The following is a 14,007-nucleotide window of genomic DNA, read 5'->3' as shown; positions in this document are numbered from 1 at the left end:
GAAATTTCCAGGACGTTCTGTGCCAGCAAAAAGCACCATTCAGGAATTGATTGAAAAATGGCGGCGTACAGGATCGGTTCAAAATGCTCCCAGGAACAGACGACCATCTGTATGCACACCTGAATTAAAGATGCAGGTGGAGGAGATAATGACAAGAAGTCCTCGAAAGTCAACCAGGAGATTGAGTCAACAGATTCATGCGAGTGAGAGAAGTTGCAGACGTGTTTTAAGGGGACTGAAGTTAAACCGTACCGGATAAGTGTTGTGCAAGAACTGAAGGAGCCTGACCTGCAGAAGAGGGTGCATTTCTGTTCATGGCTGTTGAGCAATGTTGCCAGTGGTTTCTTGGATCCACTAATGCTCATCATGAGTGACGAGGCGTGGTTCCACCTGTCTGGGTACGTAAATTCCCAAAACAACCGGTATTGGTCGACAGAAAATCCACACGCAATCCACCAGGTACCCTTGCATGATGAGAAGATTGGTGTTTGGTGTCCCATTTCCGCCACACGCGTTATTGGGCCCATATTCTTTGAGACGACAGTGAACAGTGACGTGTATATGGGAATTCTGGAGGAGTTTTATACACACTTGACCGAAGAGGAGCGTTAGTTATGTTACTTTCAGCAGGACGGTGCAACATGCCACACATCAGCTGCATCATTGTCCCTTGTGCATGAGATGTTTACACCAGAGAGGACAATCAGCAAAGGTTGTGGCCTCCTCGGTCACCAGACTTGTCCCCGTGTGACTTTTACTTATGGGGACTGTTGTATACGAAACTATGTACGTACGAAACTATACTGTATACGAAACTATGTTGTATACGAAACTGTATACGTATACTATGTATACGAAACAAATCCACACACAATTGAAGAACTCAAGACCAGGATCCAGGATGTCACCAATAGCATTACAACACAAGAACTGACAAGGGTATATATGAATCTCCTCAATCGTGCTCACATGTGTGTTGAAGTGGGCGGAGGACACTTTCAGCACCTGCTGTGAAGGTGAGTAGTCATATTCAATACATTACATTTCATTTATGTGTTGTAGTTTAACCATATTCAATACATTACATTTCATTTTATGTGTTCACTTTACGGGACGGTTTTACGTGCCGCTCCCTGTACTTTCTTTCCCGTGTGTACAAATCCTATAGCACAGACAATATTTGAATTATTTGATTTAAATTAAAAACTGAAATGAAGTCTATCACTTTAACGTTCCATGCTTATGCCCTTTAGGCTAAGGTAGACGGATGATTAAGGTAAGTGAACCATGATGGAATAATTGGTGGAATTAGAATGTGGGAGGGAAACGGGAGTACCCCGAGAAAACTCATGGACACAATATTGTGCACCACAAACTTATGGTCTACTTGGCCGGGAATACACCAGTGGTAAGCGCTCTACCATTTTAATAAAACTTCCTGTCTTATTTTCTCTTTTTAAAACTGTTCAAGAACACGAACACGAAAACGTCGATTTCATTTCATTTTCATTTCATGATGCTTAGCAAACAAAATGGACTACCGTAGAAGTCCGACCTACATGTTGAAAAAAAATTAAAAGAAATCTTTAAGTTTTACGTCCCACGGTTATGCCGGCTAGGCTAAAGGAGACGGTGATGATAAGAAATGAGTAAATTAGTGGAATGAAGAAAGTGGGAGAACCCCGAGAAAACCCACGCACACGGGGTTTGTCCACCACAAGGCTCACTTGGCTTGAGCAGAAATCGAACCAGGGACCTCACGCACCAGAGGTGAACCACGCACCAGATCACTGAGCCACCGCGGCCTACATAATTCAGTTAAGACCGAGATGCCATTGTACGTATGTTATACTGATGATGTTTCCGGTTCCGAGATCATGTTCCATGATGATGTTCCGAGATTAACGGTAAATAAGTATGACAATCGGTAGAGTAAAAAACTTCTGCAGGCCCCAATCAAAAATCAAGACAAGGGGTTCATTTACTGAGTAATAATAAACCAAATTCTGTTTTTAGCATTTTAATCTGAAATTCAAAATAATAACCATAATAAACATGGTATACACTGTATAACACTAAGTGACCGTATATTTTATTTTTAATAGAGAGGAATAAAATTCACCCTTTCATCTTTGATAGGCATTAACCCGAAGAAGTGTGGAAACCATTGGGAAACATTAAAAAATACAAGCACTTTTGCATCAAAATTCGAATATATTTGGTGAAAGTTATCGAGGAAGGTTAGTGCCATACCGTATTATCAAAATAGGGAACTTACCCCTTTTTACCGACTTATCCTTGATCGATTTCAAAAAAAGGCAATGGGGATCAGGCACTCAATCAGAGGAGGGCTAGGGGGCCTAGCACCCCCTAAACTTTTCGTGGTTCCTTCAGACTTCAATACAAAAAACACAATTTAGATATTTGTAAGGGAATTTTTGATGACTTGGTCCCCCCCTAACATATTCATGGCCCCTCCAAACCTCTGTGGCTGTTTACGGCCCTGATGGAGGTAACTGAGATATTCTAAAAATATACATTGTGTTTTATCAAAATCGAACAATTTGTACGTATTTTATACTGAAAAATAGCTTTGTATGTATGAGTGCAAATTTCCAACGTGAGGTGGATCCTTTTACCCTCCTTATTCTTGATGGATAGCAAACCCAGTCAATCGGGTTATTGTTGCATGTTGAAGAAGGCACATACTAAGATTCATAGGGACCCCACCTCTGGTGCGTGGGGCCCCTGACTCGATTTCAGCTCGCACCAAGGAGTTTTCGTGGTAGACAAATATCGTATGCGGGAGTTCTCTCAAGGTTCCCCTGTTTACCCTCATTTTCTACCTTTTTACTCAATGTAATCATCACGGCACTTTTCGTCAGCATTGAAGCATAATCGTGGAATCTTATATTAATAAACAACTAAATAAATAAAATTGAGCAAGTTTTTACGCGAATTATGGTGAAAGAGACGAACGAACAGATATACAAATGCCGATCGAGTCGAAGCTTTGTTACTCGCGCCAATTGAACTTTTTTGGTGGACAAACACCGTATGCTTGGATTTTCTCGGGGTTCTCCCGTTTCCTCTCACTTTCTTCATTCCACCATTTCATTCATTTCTCATGATCACCGTCTCCTTTGGTCTAGCCGGCATTTCATTGTATTTCATTTCGAGGCTTTCCTACGGTCTTAGTCGTTAGCTGGGTCTTAACTTATCGGAGAAAACGAAAGTGTAAAACGACTTTGAGATGTCACGAGTCGCGGAAACCAGCTTTGAACCGAAGAACACGTTTATGCATTGGCATTACTCAGTAGTTAGCTTCTTGTACTCTATGCCTGTTGACTTGAGTGATATATCTTATGAATTGTCACGTGCCCACTTCAGAAATAGATAACAAATACCAGTCATTCGCGACGAGGAAAAATGGGGACAGGAAACTTCGAGTCAAGTGCTTCTACGTTCTTATTTTGCAGTCCTAGTTTATACGTATGCTTTCAGTAGTGATTCGAAGGTTGAGGTTTTTTTTCTGTTCGCAGGATGATTAAACTGTTTTCTATACTCAGTATCTTCGGAGTAAAAGCAAAACTCTTATTCAACTATCTAGACTCCATACTTCTAGAAAAGTTACCAGCGCTATGCACAGTATAACAGAATTATAAGAAACTGATTAATTTTAATAAAGGATTAGCAACAACCCATCCTTGAGACGAAACTACATTTTTTTTTTAATCAAGGTTTCTTCGGTAAGTATCTTTAAAGGTTTCCCTTTTTCTTTTAGTTCCCTTGTAACTCAAGAGCGTCATTTGGCGAGGGCAGAGAACAATTGCCCTTCTGTGAGTTTGAGAAACACCTGCTTTTATGTAAATTATATGCTAATATAAAAAGTGAAATTCTTATGTCTGTGGACAACTTTGCTCTCCCTCCCCCCTGCTGGTAAAATCGTAACTGGCGCTACTGTTATAATGGTGATGAGTATCTACACTATCTTTGTTTCTTAGCCCATTTATCAGTGGCGGATCTAGAAGTTAAAAACTGGGTGGCGGGAATCAGGCAGAACTCAGAAATTATAGGTATACCGTGAGTTTACTATAACTTTCAAAATATATATAAATAATAGCTTAAATTATTTTTGTCACTCAAAAAACTGGAGACCGTAGGCCCCCGGCCCCGGGCTAGATCTGCCACTGCCATTGATTTATATGGGGTATTGTTTCTGTTTTCTTAGAAATCAACTACAATTTCAATTATGAAATTTTATACTGACCTTATTCAATCCAATAATATTCCTTGCTATTTCGAAGTGAATTTTCAATAAAGATAAATTTAATATTATTTAAAATTGATTATCTGTCTAGATATTAATACTTTGAAAACCATTTTTTTTTAAATGTGAACATTCTTTTATATGTACGACTCCTTTAATGTGGGAGGTTCTTGACATCTGTGCACAGTTTTGGAAACTAAACACAGTCTCCTGGTCACATCTGACCCGATGGGAGAACAACATGTATTTTTTTAAAGAATTTTTTTAAGAAACAAATTCCCAACCATGTTTGAATTATTAGCATGGGACACATGTATCCCGTTGATAGTCAAAGGGTTAAAATGCTAGGTTTATATATTTGTGGTCAAGAAAAGTTTATATGTTTGTGAACGTTTATACTTTTGTGGGCATTTATATGTTTGTGGCCAATCCTTTCGACAGTGAGTTCTCGGGAACCCTAGGCTTGAGAAAGATGCTGTTTTCACTGATCGATTGCAAAATTTGTGTAGATTGTTCAGTTCTAAATGAATGTTTTTTTTTTTTAAAAAAAAACATGACTGTTATTTCTTTATTACATTTTTTAAAGGTAGAGTAGAAGTGTAGAAATTTTAAAAAAACATCATATGCTACAAGTTATACATTCCAACATCACATATTTGTATATAGGGCTTGTTTATCTCTCAGACGTTTGTTTCATGGCAAAATGATAATGAAAAACGAAGAATAACCATTTCTCCAGTCTAAGATGAATCTTTATTATTTGGAGTGTTTTGCCCAATGAACACCATATATCACTAACATTATAATTAATTGTGAGTGTAATGTATTTGCTTATTACATATTACATTCAAGGAGAAAGAAAACACTGATCATACATGAATTAGGAACTCCAATCGGAAGTAGGCTCAAATCTTGCCAATAGTGCGAGATATTGAAAAAAATAAACGAAAAAAATTCCCCTTTATGGTACCCCTTGACGATTTTTTTTTTACCAAGACGTCGTTCACTTGTGTCCAGGCCGGTAGCCAGCCCAAAAATGTAGAGGAGGGGGGGGGGGCGATCCAACCATATTATAGTTTATGACCATATTATAGTTCATTTGCAAGCCTACCGTGAACATATTAGGGTGGCAGTAAAAATTTAGAGGGGGCAGCCTCCTAGCCGCCTTGGATATGGGATTTGCTTGTGTGGGTAAAGGGACATACACATATGTTGTGAGAAATGACAAGAAGATTCATGCTCATATGTGAATGATGCGTTGTGTACAGAGCACAAGTTCAGCTAGTTTATACAGGGTGGCGCAAATAAAAGTAACCCATGTAAGAATAAAGGAAATGCAGTGAAATTAGTGAAAGAAGAACTGAAATGGACTTACCATTTATTTACAATGAAAAATAGAGTGAAAAATAGAGAAAATACAATGAAAAGTGCATTATAGAAGATGTTGAAAGTGGTGCCCTTCGCCATCAATGCACAGCTCTACACGTGTAAGCATACTCAGATACACCCGGCCTAAAGTTCGGATATGGATGGCGGCAATTTCATGGTTAATGTTGTCTTTCAGTTCATGTATTGTGTGTGGATTAGTTTCGTAGACCTTGTTCTTCAAGTGTCTCCACAGTAAGAAATCACATGTTGTTGGATCCGGCGAACGTGGTGGCCACAAACCTTTGCTGGCAGTCCGTTCCTCAGAGAAGATATTATGGACTCGTTCCAGGGGTACTTTAGAAGTGTGTCACGTTGCCCCATCTAGCAGGAAGAAGCATTATTGTCTTTTATATTCAGTAAGTTGAGCATAAAATGCATCAAAAATTTCCATATATGCAACCGTGCTGAGGGTAGTGTCAAAAAGATATCGGTCCAATGATGCGCGTTCTTGTTGTACCGCACCAAACACCGATTTTTTCATCATGGAGTAGTTGCTGACAAACAATGTTAGGTTTCTCCTTTCCTCGTACCTCGTGTTCTATGAATTCACATGACCGGAAAGATGAAACCGTGCTTCATCACTCATGATGTAATGGGAAGAGTCTAACAAACCATCCTTGATGTTATTAAAAAAACATATCCAGTAATATGCACCTTGATTGCAGTCGTATATTATCGATTGTTGAAGAAATAACAATCGATAATTGCATAAACTGTCCATTGTTCTATAGTTTAATATAGTATAATATAGTTTAATATAGTATAGTATAGTATAGTATAGTAAAGTTTAGCTAGTATAGTTAGTATAGTATAGTTTAGTATAATATATTATAGTTTATAACTCAATCTCAGAAGTTAAAATATTGCAATCGCATTCAAAGGGGATGCGGGCTACTTTTAATTGCGCCACCCTGCATATTAAAAATCTAAGTTTATGTGGTAAATTCCTTTCGACATCTCGCAAACTACAAGCTCTGGAAACATGATTTCCTCTCTGATTGATTTCAAATTTTGTGTAGATATTCCATTTTCAACGAATTAAAAATAAAAGTGCAGTTAATTTTTCTATTCAACGTTTCAGGGATCACTTACCGGCCATAAGATTAACATTGTCGCTAGAGCATTGTAGCTATGGTTGATATCCTAGTGTTAAGCAACCAGAACAAGAGATACGTTTAGCGGGTTGACGGACATTTCAGGCGCTTTGTTTTAATCTTAATTGCAAGACCTATTGCATAGTGAAAACTTCAAAAGGTCTACAGAGCCACAATGAAGCGTACGTCGATATCGAATTATATATAAAAATAAAAAAGGTATTCTCATCTGATATTATCAATCACTTCTCCCAGTGTACCACAAACTCACCCCGACATATATTAAACTACTATGTTTATATGCTTATTTGCTTTGCGAATCCTCCAGTACTTGGCTTGTCTGTAAAGGGGACATGCACAGATAGAGTGAACAAAAGGGAGGAAGATTAACGTTCATATTAAAATGATTCGCTGTAGTTTTTGATAGTCGACTAAAATTTCATTTAACAAAATATAACTTTAATCAAATAAGAAACATTTCAATAGATTTGAAAAACAAATCAGTAAAAATAAACCTTTGAAATCAGAATTCATTTCAAACAAAACAGCAAAAATAATCCTACATACAAATTAATAGGATAATAATAATAATAATAATAATAATAATAATAATAATAATAATAATAATAATAATAATAATAATAATAATAATAATAATAATAAACTAACTCTATGGCCTATGGAACCCGGAGGTTCAGTGCCGCGTTCACAAAAGCTCTCCACTGACTTCTATCCTTAGCTAATTGCATCCAGTTTCTACTTTGTATTCTTATCTCTGCGAGATCCATCTTAATATTGTCCTCCCATCTGCGCCTAGGTCTTCCTAATGGTCGTTTTCCTATGGGTCTACCAGTCAAGACTTTGAAAGCGTTTCTACTTTCTTCCATTCTAGCTACATGACCTGCCCACCTAAGCCTCCTAGACTTGACGACCCTAACAATGTTGGGTAAACCGTATAATCTATGTAGTTCCTCGTTATGAAGCTTCCGCCATTCCCCATTCTCGTTCCTCTTGGGTCCGAATATTCTTCTCAGGATCCTGTTCTCAAATACTTTCAGTCTATGTTCTTCCCTCAGAGTAAGCGACCATGTTTCACAACCATACAGAACAACAGGCATGATTATCGTTTTATATATTTTAAGCTTCAAATTCCTCGACAGAATTCCGACGACAAGAGATTTTGAACCGATATTGACAAGATATTGACAATAATAATACCGTCAAATGGGGTGAATAGAAACACATTTTTGGCTATATGAGAACATAAGTCTGGTAATGTTAAAGATTTCGCGTATCAGATTATTCCAAAAGAAAGGTCTTAATATGCTAATGAATTTCAGTAAACGTCATATTAATTTATCAACTCCACTTTTCTTCACCTTGATTTTTCTTAATGTTTCTATTCACCCCTACCCATGGGGTGAATAGAAACAATTACTTTATTTTCATTGTTGTTTCTTTTATACTATTGGAAAGGTAAAAAAAGAAACAGCGTATTTGTTGAAACGAACGATTTATTTGATACCTGCAAGATATTAGTTCAATAAGACCAGTATTACATAAGTTACAAACTTATAAAACAATACAATGCACAATATAGGTATAAACGACCATATAGTTTTGATGATATTTGAATAAGATTTAAATCACTGAAATCATCAAGGAAACTTATCATGAGTTGAGTTGACTTTGAGGTTTACGTCCCGTTCAGCAGCGAGGCTATATGAGACGTGGACCTACTGATGAACGTAGAATCAGAACTACATGAGCTCCCGCCGAGAATCGAACCCGGGTCTCTCACGCCAAAGGCGCGTACGCTAACCGCTTAGCCACGAACGGGCCCGAAAGTTATCATATACTTAAAGTGTGCTGACGAACTCCTAATAAAACCCAACAGTTTCGTTCTGAAAATTTCATTGTTTATGTGCTCTCTTATAAAACACTCCCACATATGCATCATGTTCCCATTTTTGCACTTAGGTGCTGAATAGTCTCATCGAGTTTTAGCTTCTCGTTTTACCACAGCAAAATCACCAGCTTTAGAAAACCATCATCTAGTTCGTGATCGTCTGGAATGTTGTCTTCTGGAGTGTTGTCTTTCTCCTCTTCCGACAATACAAAGGTAGGTTGAGTTTCGTTGTGATTTGATGAAAATGTATCATTTTCAGAAAACAAACCAAAAATCTTACCAGAAACATCTATTCGTACTCTCTTCTTCCCTTATTTAATTTTTTCATCTTCTCTCATGCTCCTGAGAAGATCCATAAGGGAACGGTTTACAGTCTGAGATGACTTTTGCTGTTCTGTTTCTTCTCGTTCATTGTCTTTTTTTGGCAACATCCTCAGTTTTTGGTCTCGACAAAGGGGAAAAATTCCACACTTTTCAAATCCAGCCCTGATATTTTCCTCCTTCAGTTTCACACTTTTTTTTTCAGAAGACTTGGAAATTTGTTCTTAGAGATGGTTGATACATTCCTATCAGGTCCTTTTTTCTGCTCCTCAAGAATTTTCCACTCCTTGAGGAATTTCAAGAATTTCCCAAGAAGTGTTTCTATTCACCCCACTAATTAAAAATCATAACAATAACCCAGTAAAGTTAAATTTTGATTAAAAATAATTTACAAAAGGAAAACTTTTACTATGAACGTCAGTAAATGAAACAACAAACTACAAAATAGGCATATGCTCAAATGCAACAAATATGAAAATGTCATACTTACCAAGAAAGTTTAAGGAGCGCTAAAATACCGTGTAAGATTTCAGTAACACATTAATGCTACTGCCGTCTACCTCAGTGTTCCCAACTCAGTAAAACATTTTGTCTCTGCCCTGGACACTTTAGCCGTATAAGACTATGTTAAGAAATTTCAGTTTTCTTGATTAATTTATCGTCCAGATAAATCCAAAACTAATCTGGGAGTTTTGTTTCTATTCACCCCCATGTTTCTATTCACCCCATTTGACGGTAATAATAATAATAATAATAATAATAATAATAATAATAATAATAATAATAATAATAATAATAATAATAATAATAATAATAATAATAAAGATACCACAAGATTTGACAACGTTAAGCAATACATTCAAGAAAAGAACAAAGTGAAAGGCTCTTTCTATGTATTCATTAAAGGAAAAGGCGTTCTACTGTAACTTGACAAGAATGTCATGCAAGAGTGGTCACACAAGTCAATATGATACTAATATCAAGATACTTCTGTTATTACAGCATCGGTGGTTCAGTGGTAGAATGCTCGCCTGCCACGCGGGCGGCCCGGGTTCGATTCCCGGCCGATGCAACAGCGTTTCTGATTGATTCAGTATGCGACTTTCCCTACATGAATAGCTTTTATAAATCTCTGCTTTCACTTAGGAGGCCTAATCACTGCGAAATTCAAATACCGCTAGTTTTACAGTAATTATGTGATATCTTCAAGTAGATAAAAGATAATCAAAATGTGGAACAAGAGCACCCTTGACAATATTATTTTGCATGAGATACCGTTATCACGACTCACCTACTAGCTTTCCGTTTGTGGCCATTTAGAAACGCGAAGATAAATGTCGGTTTTCTAAATGGCTGGAAATCGAAAACAGATAAGTGAGTTGTGATAACGGTATCTCGTAAAATAACATTGTCTAGGGAGCTCTTGTTACACTTTTCGATTATCTTTTATCTATTTGAAGATATCACATAATTACTGTAAAATTAGCGATTTTTTAATTTCGCCATAATGGGGCCTCTTAAGAGTAAAATTTGTTAATACAGTGCAATCACCAACTATTCATGTATGAATCATTGGCAAAATGGTAAAAGGTAGAAATTAAGACATCTGAGGGGCGTGTAACAGACCGCTTATATTGAAAATTCATGGTACTAGATGTAAGCACCTAGTACTAATTGCTCAATTGGAAATCTTGTAGAGCAGGTACCTATAAGTAGCCTAGAACAAGAGATATGGAAGATAATATAAAACAGTACCTTGAAGAAGTGAGGAGTAGCAGTCGGACAGTATTTTTTTTTTTTTTTTTTTCATTCGCTCAGCCGCGTTACTGTCAGCCGGTGCCTTGAGCATTCAAAACCGGCGAAGTATCATCATTGCGAATGATTTCTCTTTTGGGTTTATTTATTTCATAATTTTGAAGAAGGAAAGGGAAGGGGAAAAGGACGTGAAACCTAAACAAGGGATTGGACAAAAAAAAAGATGAAACGAACAAAAAACAAAAAACAAAAAAAAAAAAAAAACAAAATAACTAAACTTAATATTTGCTTAACTCTACTCTCATTTCTAGTCTTGTGAGATTTTGTGTGTTTTTTTGTTTTATTGAGTTTAAGTTTGAGTTTAAGTTTGTTACGTGTGTGTTGTTTTGAATGTCGTATGTTTTGTGTTTTCGTGTTTACCTATTGGTCATCTTCTTCTTTCTTCTTTTCTTCAGGTTTTCACTCTGTATGTTTGGTTTCTCTGGTTTCTGCCTGCATTTCTCTCCTGTGTGTTCTATTTCACATTTGCACTATTTACACTGGCTTTTCACCTTTATATTTTACCTCTTTTCACTATCCTGCATCAACACTACACTACACTCACTATTGACACTGACTGCTTTTGATGAAATCACTAACCTTCACCAACTAGTACTTACACTATGAAACACACACGCTACACTTACTTTTATCTAAATTTTCACATTTTCAAAACTTTTAATTTTCTGATGCTTCTATATAAGCGTTTCCTGTTACTTTTGCTTTGATGCTTTAGTGTTCTCAGTTGCGTATCAATGCCAGTTTCCACCCATTTGTGCTGGCTTGAGGTCCAGGGCCCACTCAGAGCACTTAGTGCAGGCCCTGGTCCGTTTTATCCTTCGGCCGGCACGCCCGGGATGGGCCGTCCTATTGGCGAGAGTTGCTCTATTATTTATCTCTGAGACACTATCCTCGCTTCACCTCTACTCATGCACTCACGCAACATTCACTCTTGCACCGGAGTTCCTTTCCAAACCGAGAGGCTGGAGGTGCAGCACGCATTCTGGTCCTCGGCGAAAGCACGGTGATCCAGTGCTTGGATTCCAGGAGTCTTTTCTCCGGTCCGAGGACTTCTTCACACATTCTTCCACTTGCACTCATCCTTCTATTCTTCTTCTGTAAGTTTTTCGTCTTAGTTCGGAGTATTCATTTGTCAAATTTTCCAATTTCTTGCAGTCTTCCTCTACTTCTATTATTTCTTTCAGTGATTTTTCTCTTATTTGAGTTCTTAGTTCTAAAATTTCTTCTAATAATGGACACCACATAACATGGTGCTCAGGAGTTCCTTCTTCTCCGCATTCACACGTTGGGCTGGGTCTTAACTTGATTCTGTGGAGGTGTTGTTCGTATGGTCCATGGCCTGATAGATAATGAACCAATCCATATGTTGGATTTAAGTGGTTTATTTTTAGTCTATCGACGATGCTAGGAAAAATTCTATGTAATCGTTGCGCTCCACTGTATTCCTGCCATTCTTTATCCCATAGTTGTATTATGTTGTCGTTAATTTCTTTCTCATCTTTTAGATCCCTGTTAAAAATTTCTCTAATTTTCCTTTTCTCTTCTTTCCTTAACCAGTAATTAATTGCCCTTTGCAATAACACATAGTTCATTGGTTGGATACCAAGGATTATACAGAGTGCGCTATGCGAAGTAGTGTTAAAAGCTCCAGACATTCTGATTAATAGGTTTCTTTGTGGTCTATTGATTTGATTTCTGTAAGTCTTATTTCTTAATAGTCTATCAATCCAAACGCTGGATGCGTACGCCATGGTAGCTGACAAAATAGTTTCTTGGTATAGTCTTAGTATTTTTAATGGTAGCCTGTATCTGTTTCTTGCAATAGTAGTCAATTTATTCGCTACACTGTTTCCCCTTTTTACTATATATTTCAAATGTTCATCAAATTTTAGTCTATCGTCTAGCATTATGCCAAGGTATTTTATGCTTTGCGCTCGTTCTACTCCTACTCCATTTAATTTTATAGTCGGGTTTCTTTGTAGTTTTGTGCCGAAAATTAGATATTTGGTTTTCTTTGATGATATCCTTAATTTACTCTCCATACTCCATTCTTCAAGTGTTTCTGTTATCTTTTTAACTTTTTCTTCTAATTCCCTTCGGCTGTTTCCTGATGTTGTTATTACGACGTAATCGGCGAATGCCACTATTTTATCGACTTCTTGCTTTTTGTTTATTTTTTCCAAGCAAGGTTGTAATTCTATGTCCCATAGTAGGGGTCCTAATATTGATCCTTGCGGGCATCCTTTCTCTGTTTTAATTATTATGTCGCCCTCTTCATTGGGTATTATTATTTTTCTGTTTTCTAGATAGTTTCTTATCAAATTCAGTAAGTATGCTGGCATTTCCAGTTTTTTTACATTTTCAATTAAGGATGGAAACCATAAATTATCAAATGCTCCTTCGATGTCAATGAAGAGCGCTAATACATATTTCTTTTCGTATATCTTTTCTTTGATATCATCTAGAAGAGTATTTATGGCGTCTTCTGTTGATTTTCCTACTCTGAATCCAAATTGTAGTTTGTCTTCAGTTACGTTTCTGTATTTTTGAATTCTGTTTAATATTACTCTCTCAAAAATTTTTGATATATTTTTTAATAAGCATATAGGTCTATATGAGTTTACTTCTGATGGATCCTTTTCTGGTCCTTTTGAGAGAATAATTAATTTTGATGCTTTCCACGGCTCTGGAATTTCTTGTTTCTTTATTAGTAAATTGAAAAGCTTCGTTAGGTAGGGGACCCATAAATCTTTAGTCTTCTTGTATATTTCGTTTTTGATGCCATCTATACCCGGAGATTTCTTGTTTTTAAGTTTTCTAAAGATCTTTTCTATTTCTTCGTTAGTGACTTTGTCCGATTCTGGTACAGTTCCTGTATGTTGTTCACCCATTTTGTTTCTTAGTACTGTGTTTCTTTCTGTGTCGTTATTGTTTTCATCTCTGGGAAAAAATTTGTTCGCTAAAACTTTTAGAGTTTCTTCTCTGTTTGAGGTGTATGATCCATCTAATTTCTTGACTGTATTTAATACTAATGGGTTTATTTTTTGTGTTATGAGTTTGTATGGAACACCCCATGGATCTATTTCAATATTTTTCTTGAGGTAAAGATCCCAACTTCTTTTCTTAGCCTCTAATATCGCTTCCTTATATTTATTCTTTGCATTTCTATA

The 14,007-nt window shown here is 36.8% G+C and overlaps 1 non-coding gene across 1 annotated transcript; it reads left to right on the top strand.

Moving 5' to 3' along the window:
- Positions 1–10,023: 10,023 nt before the first annotated feature.
- Positions 10,024–10,094, top strand: TRNAG-GCC (transfer RNA glycine (anticodon GCC)). The gene has a single exon. It is a non-coding gene; the product is annotated as a tRNA-Gly (tRNA).
- Positions 10,095–14,007: the final 3,913 nt, after the last annotated feature.

The sequence above is a fragment of the Thermobia domestica genome, chromosome 14 (genome assembly GCF_964235325.1).
Source record: "Thermobia domestica chromosome 14, izTheDome1.hap1.1, whole genome shotgun sequence".
NCBI lineage: Eukaryota > Metazoa > Arthropoda > Insecta > Zygentoma > Lepismatidae > Thermobia > Thermobia domestica.
The sequence above is the reverse complement of the archived record's forward strand: the minus strand, read 5'-3'. Positions and strand labels throughout refer to the sequence as shown.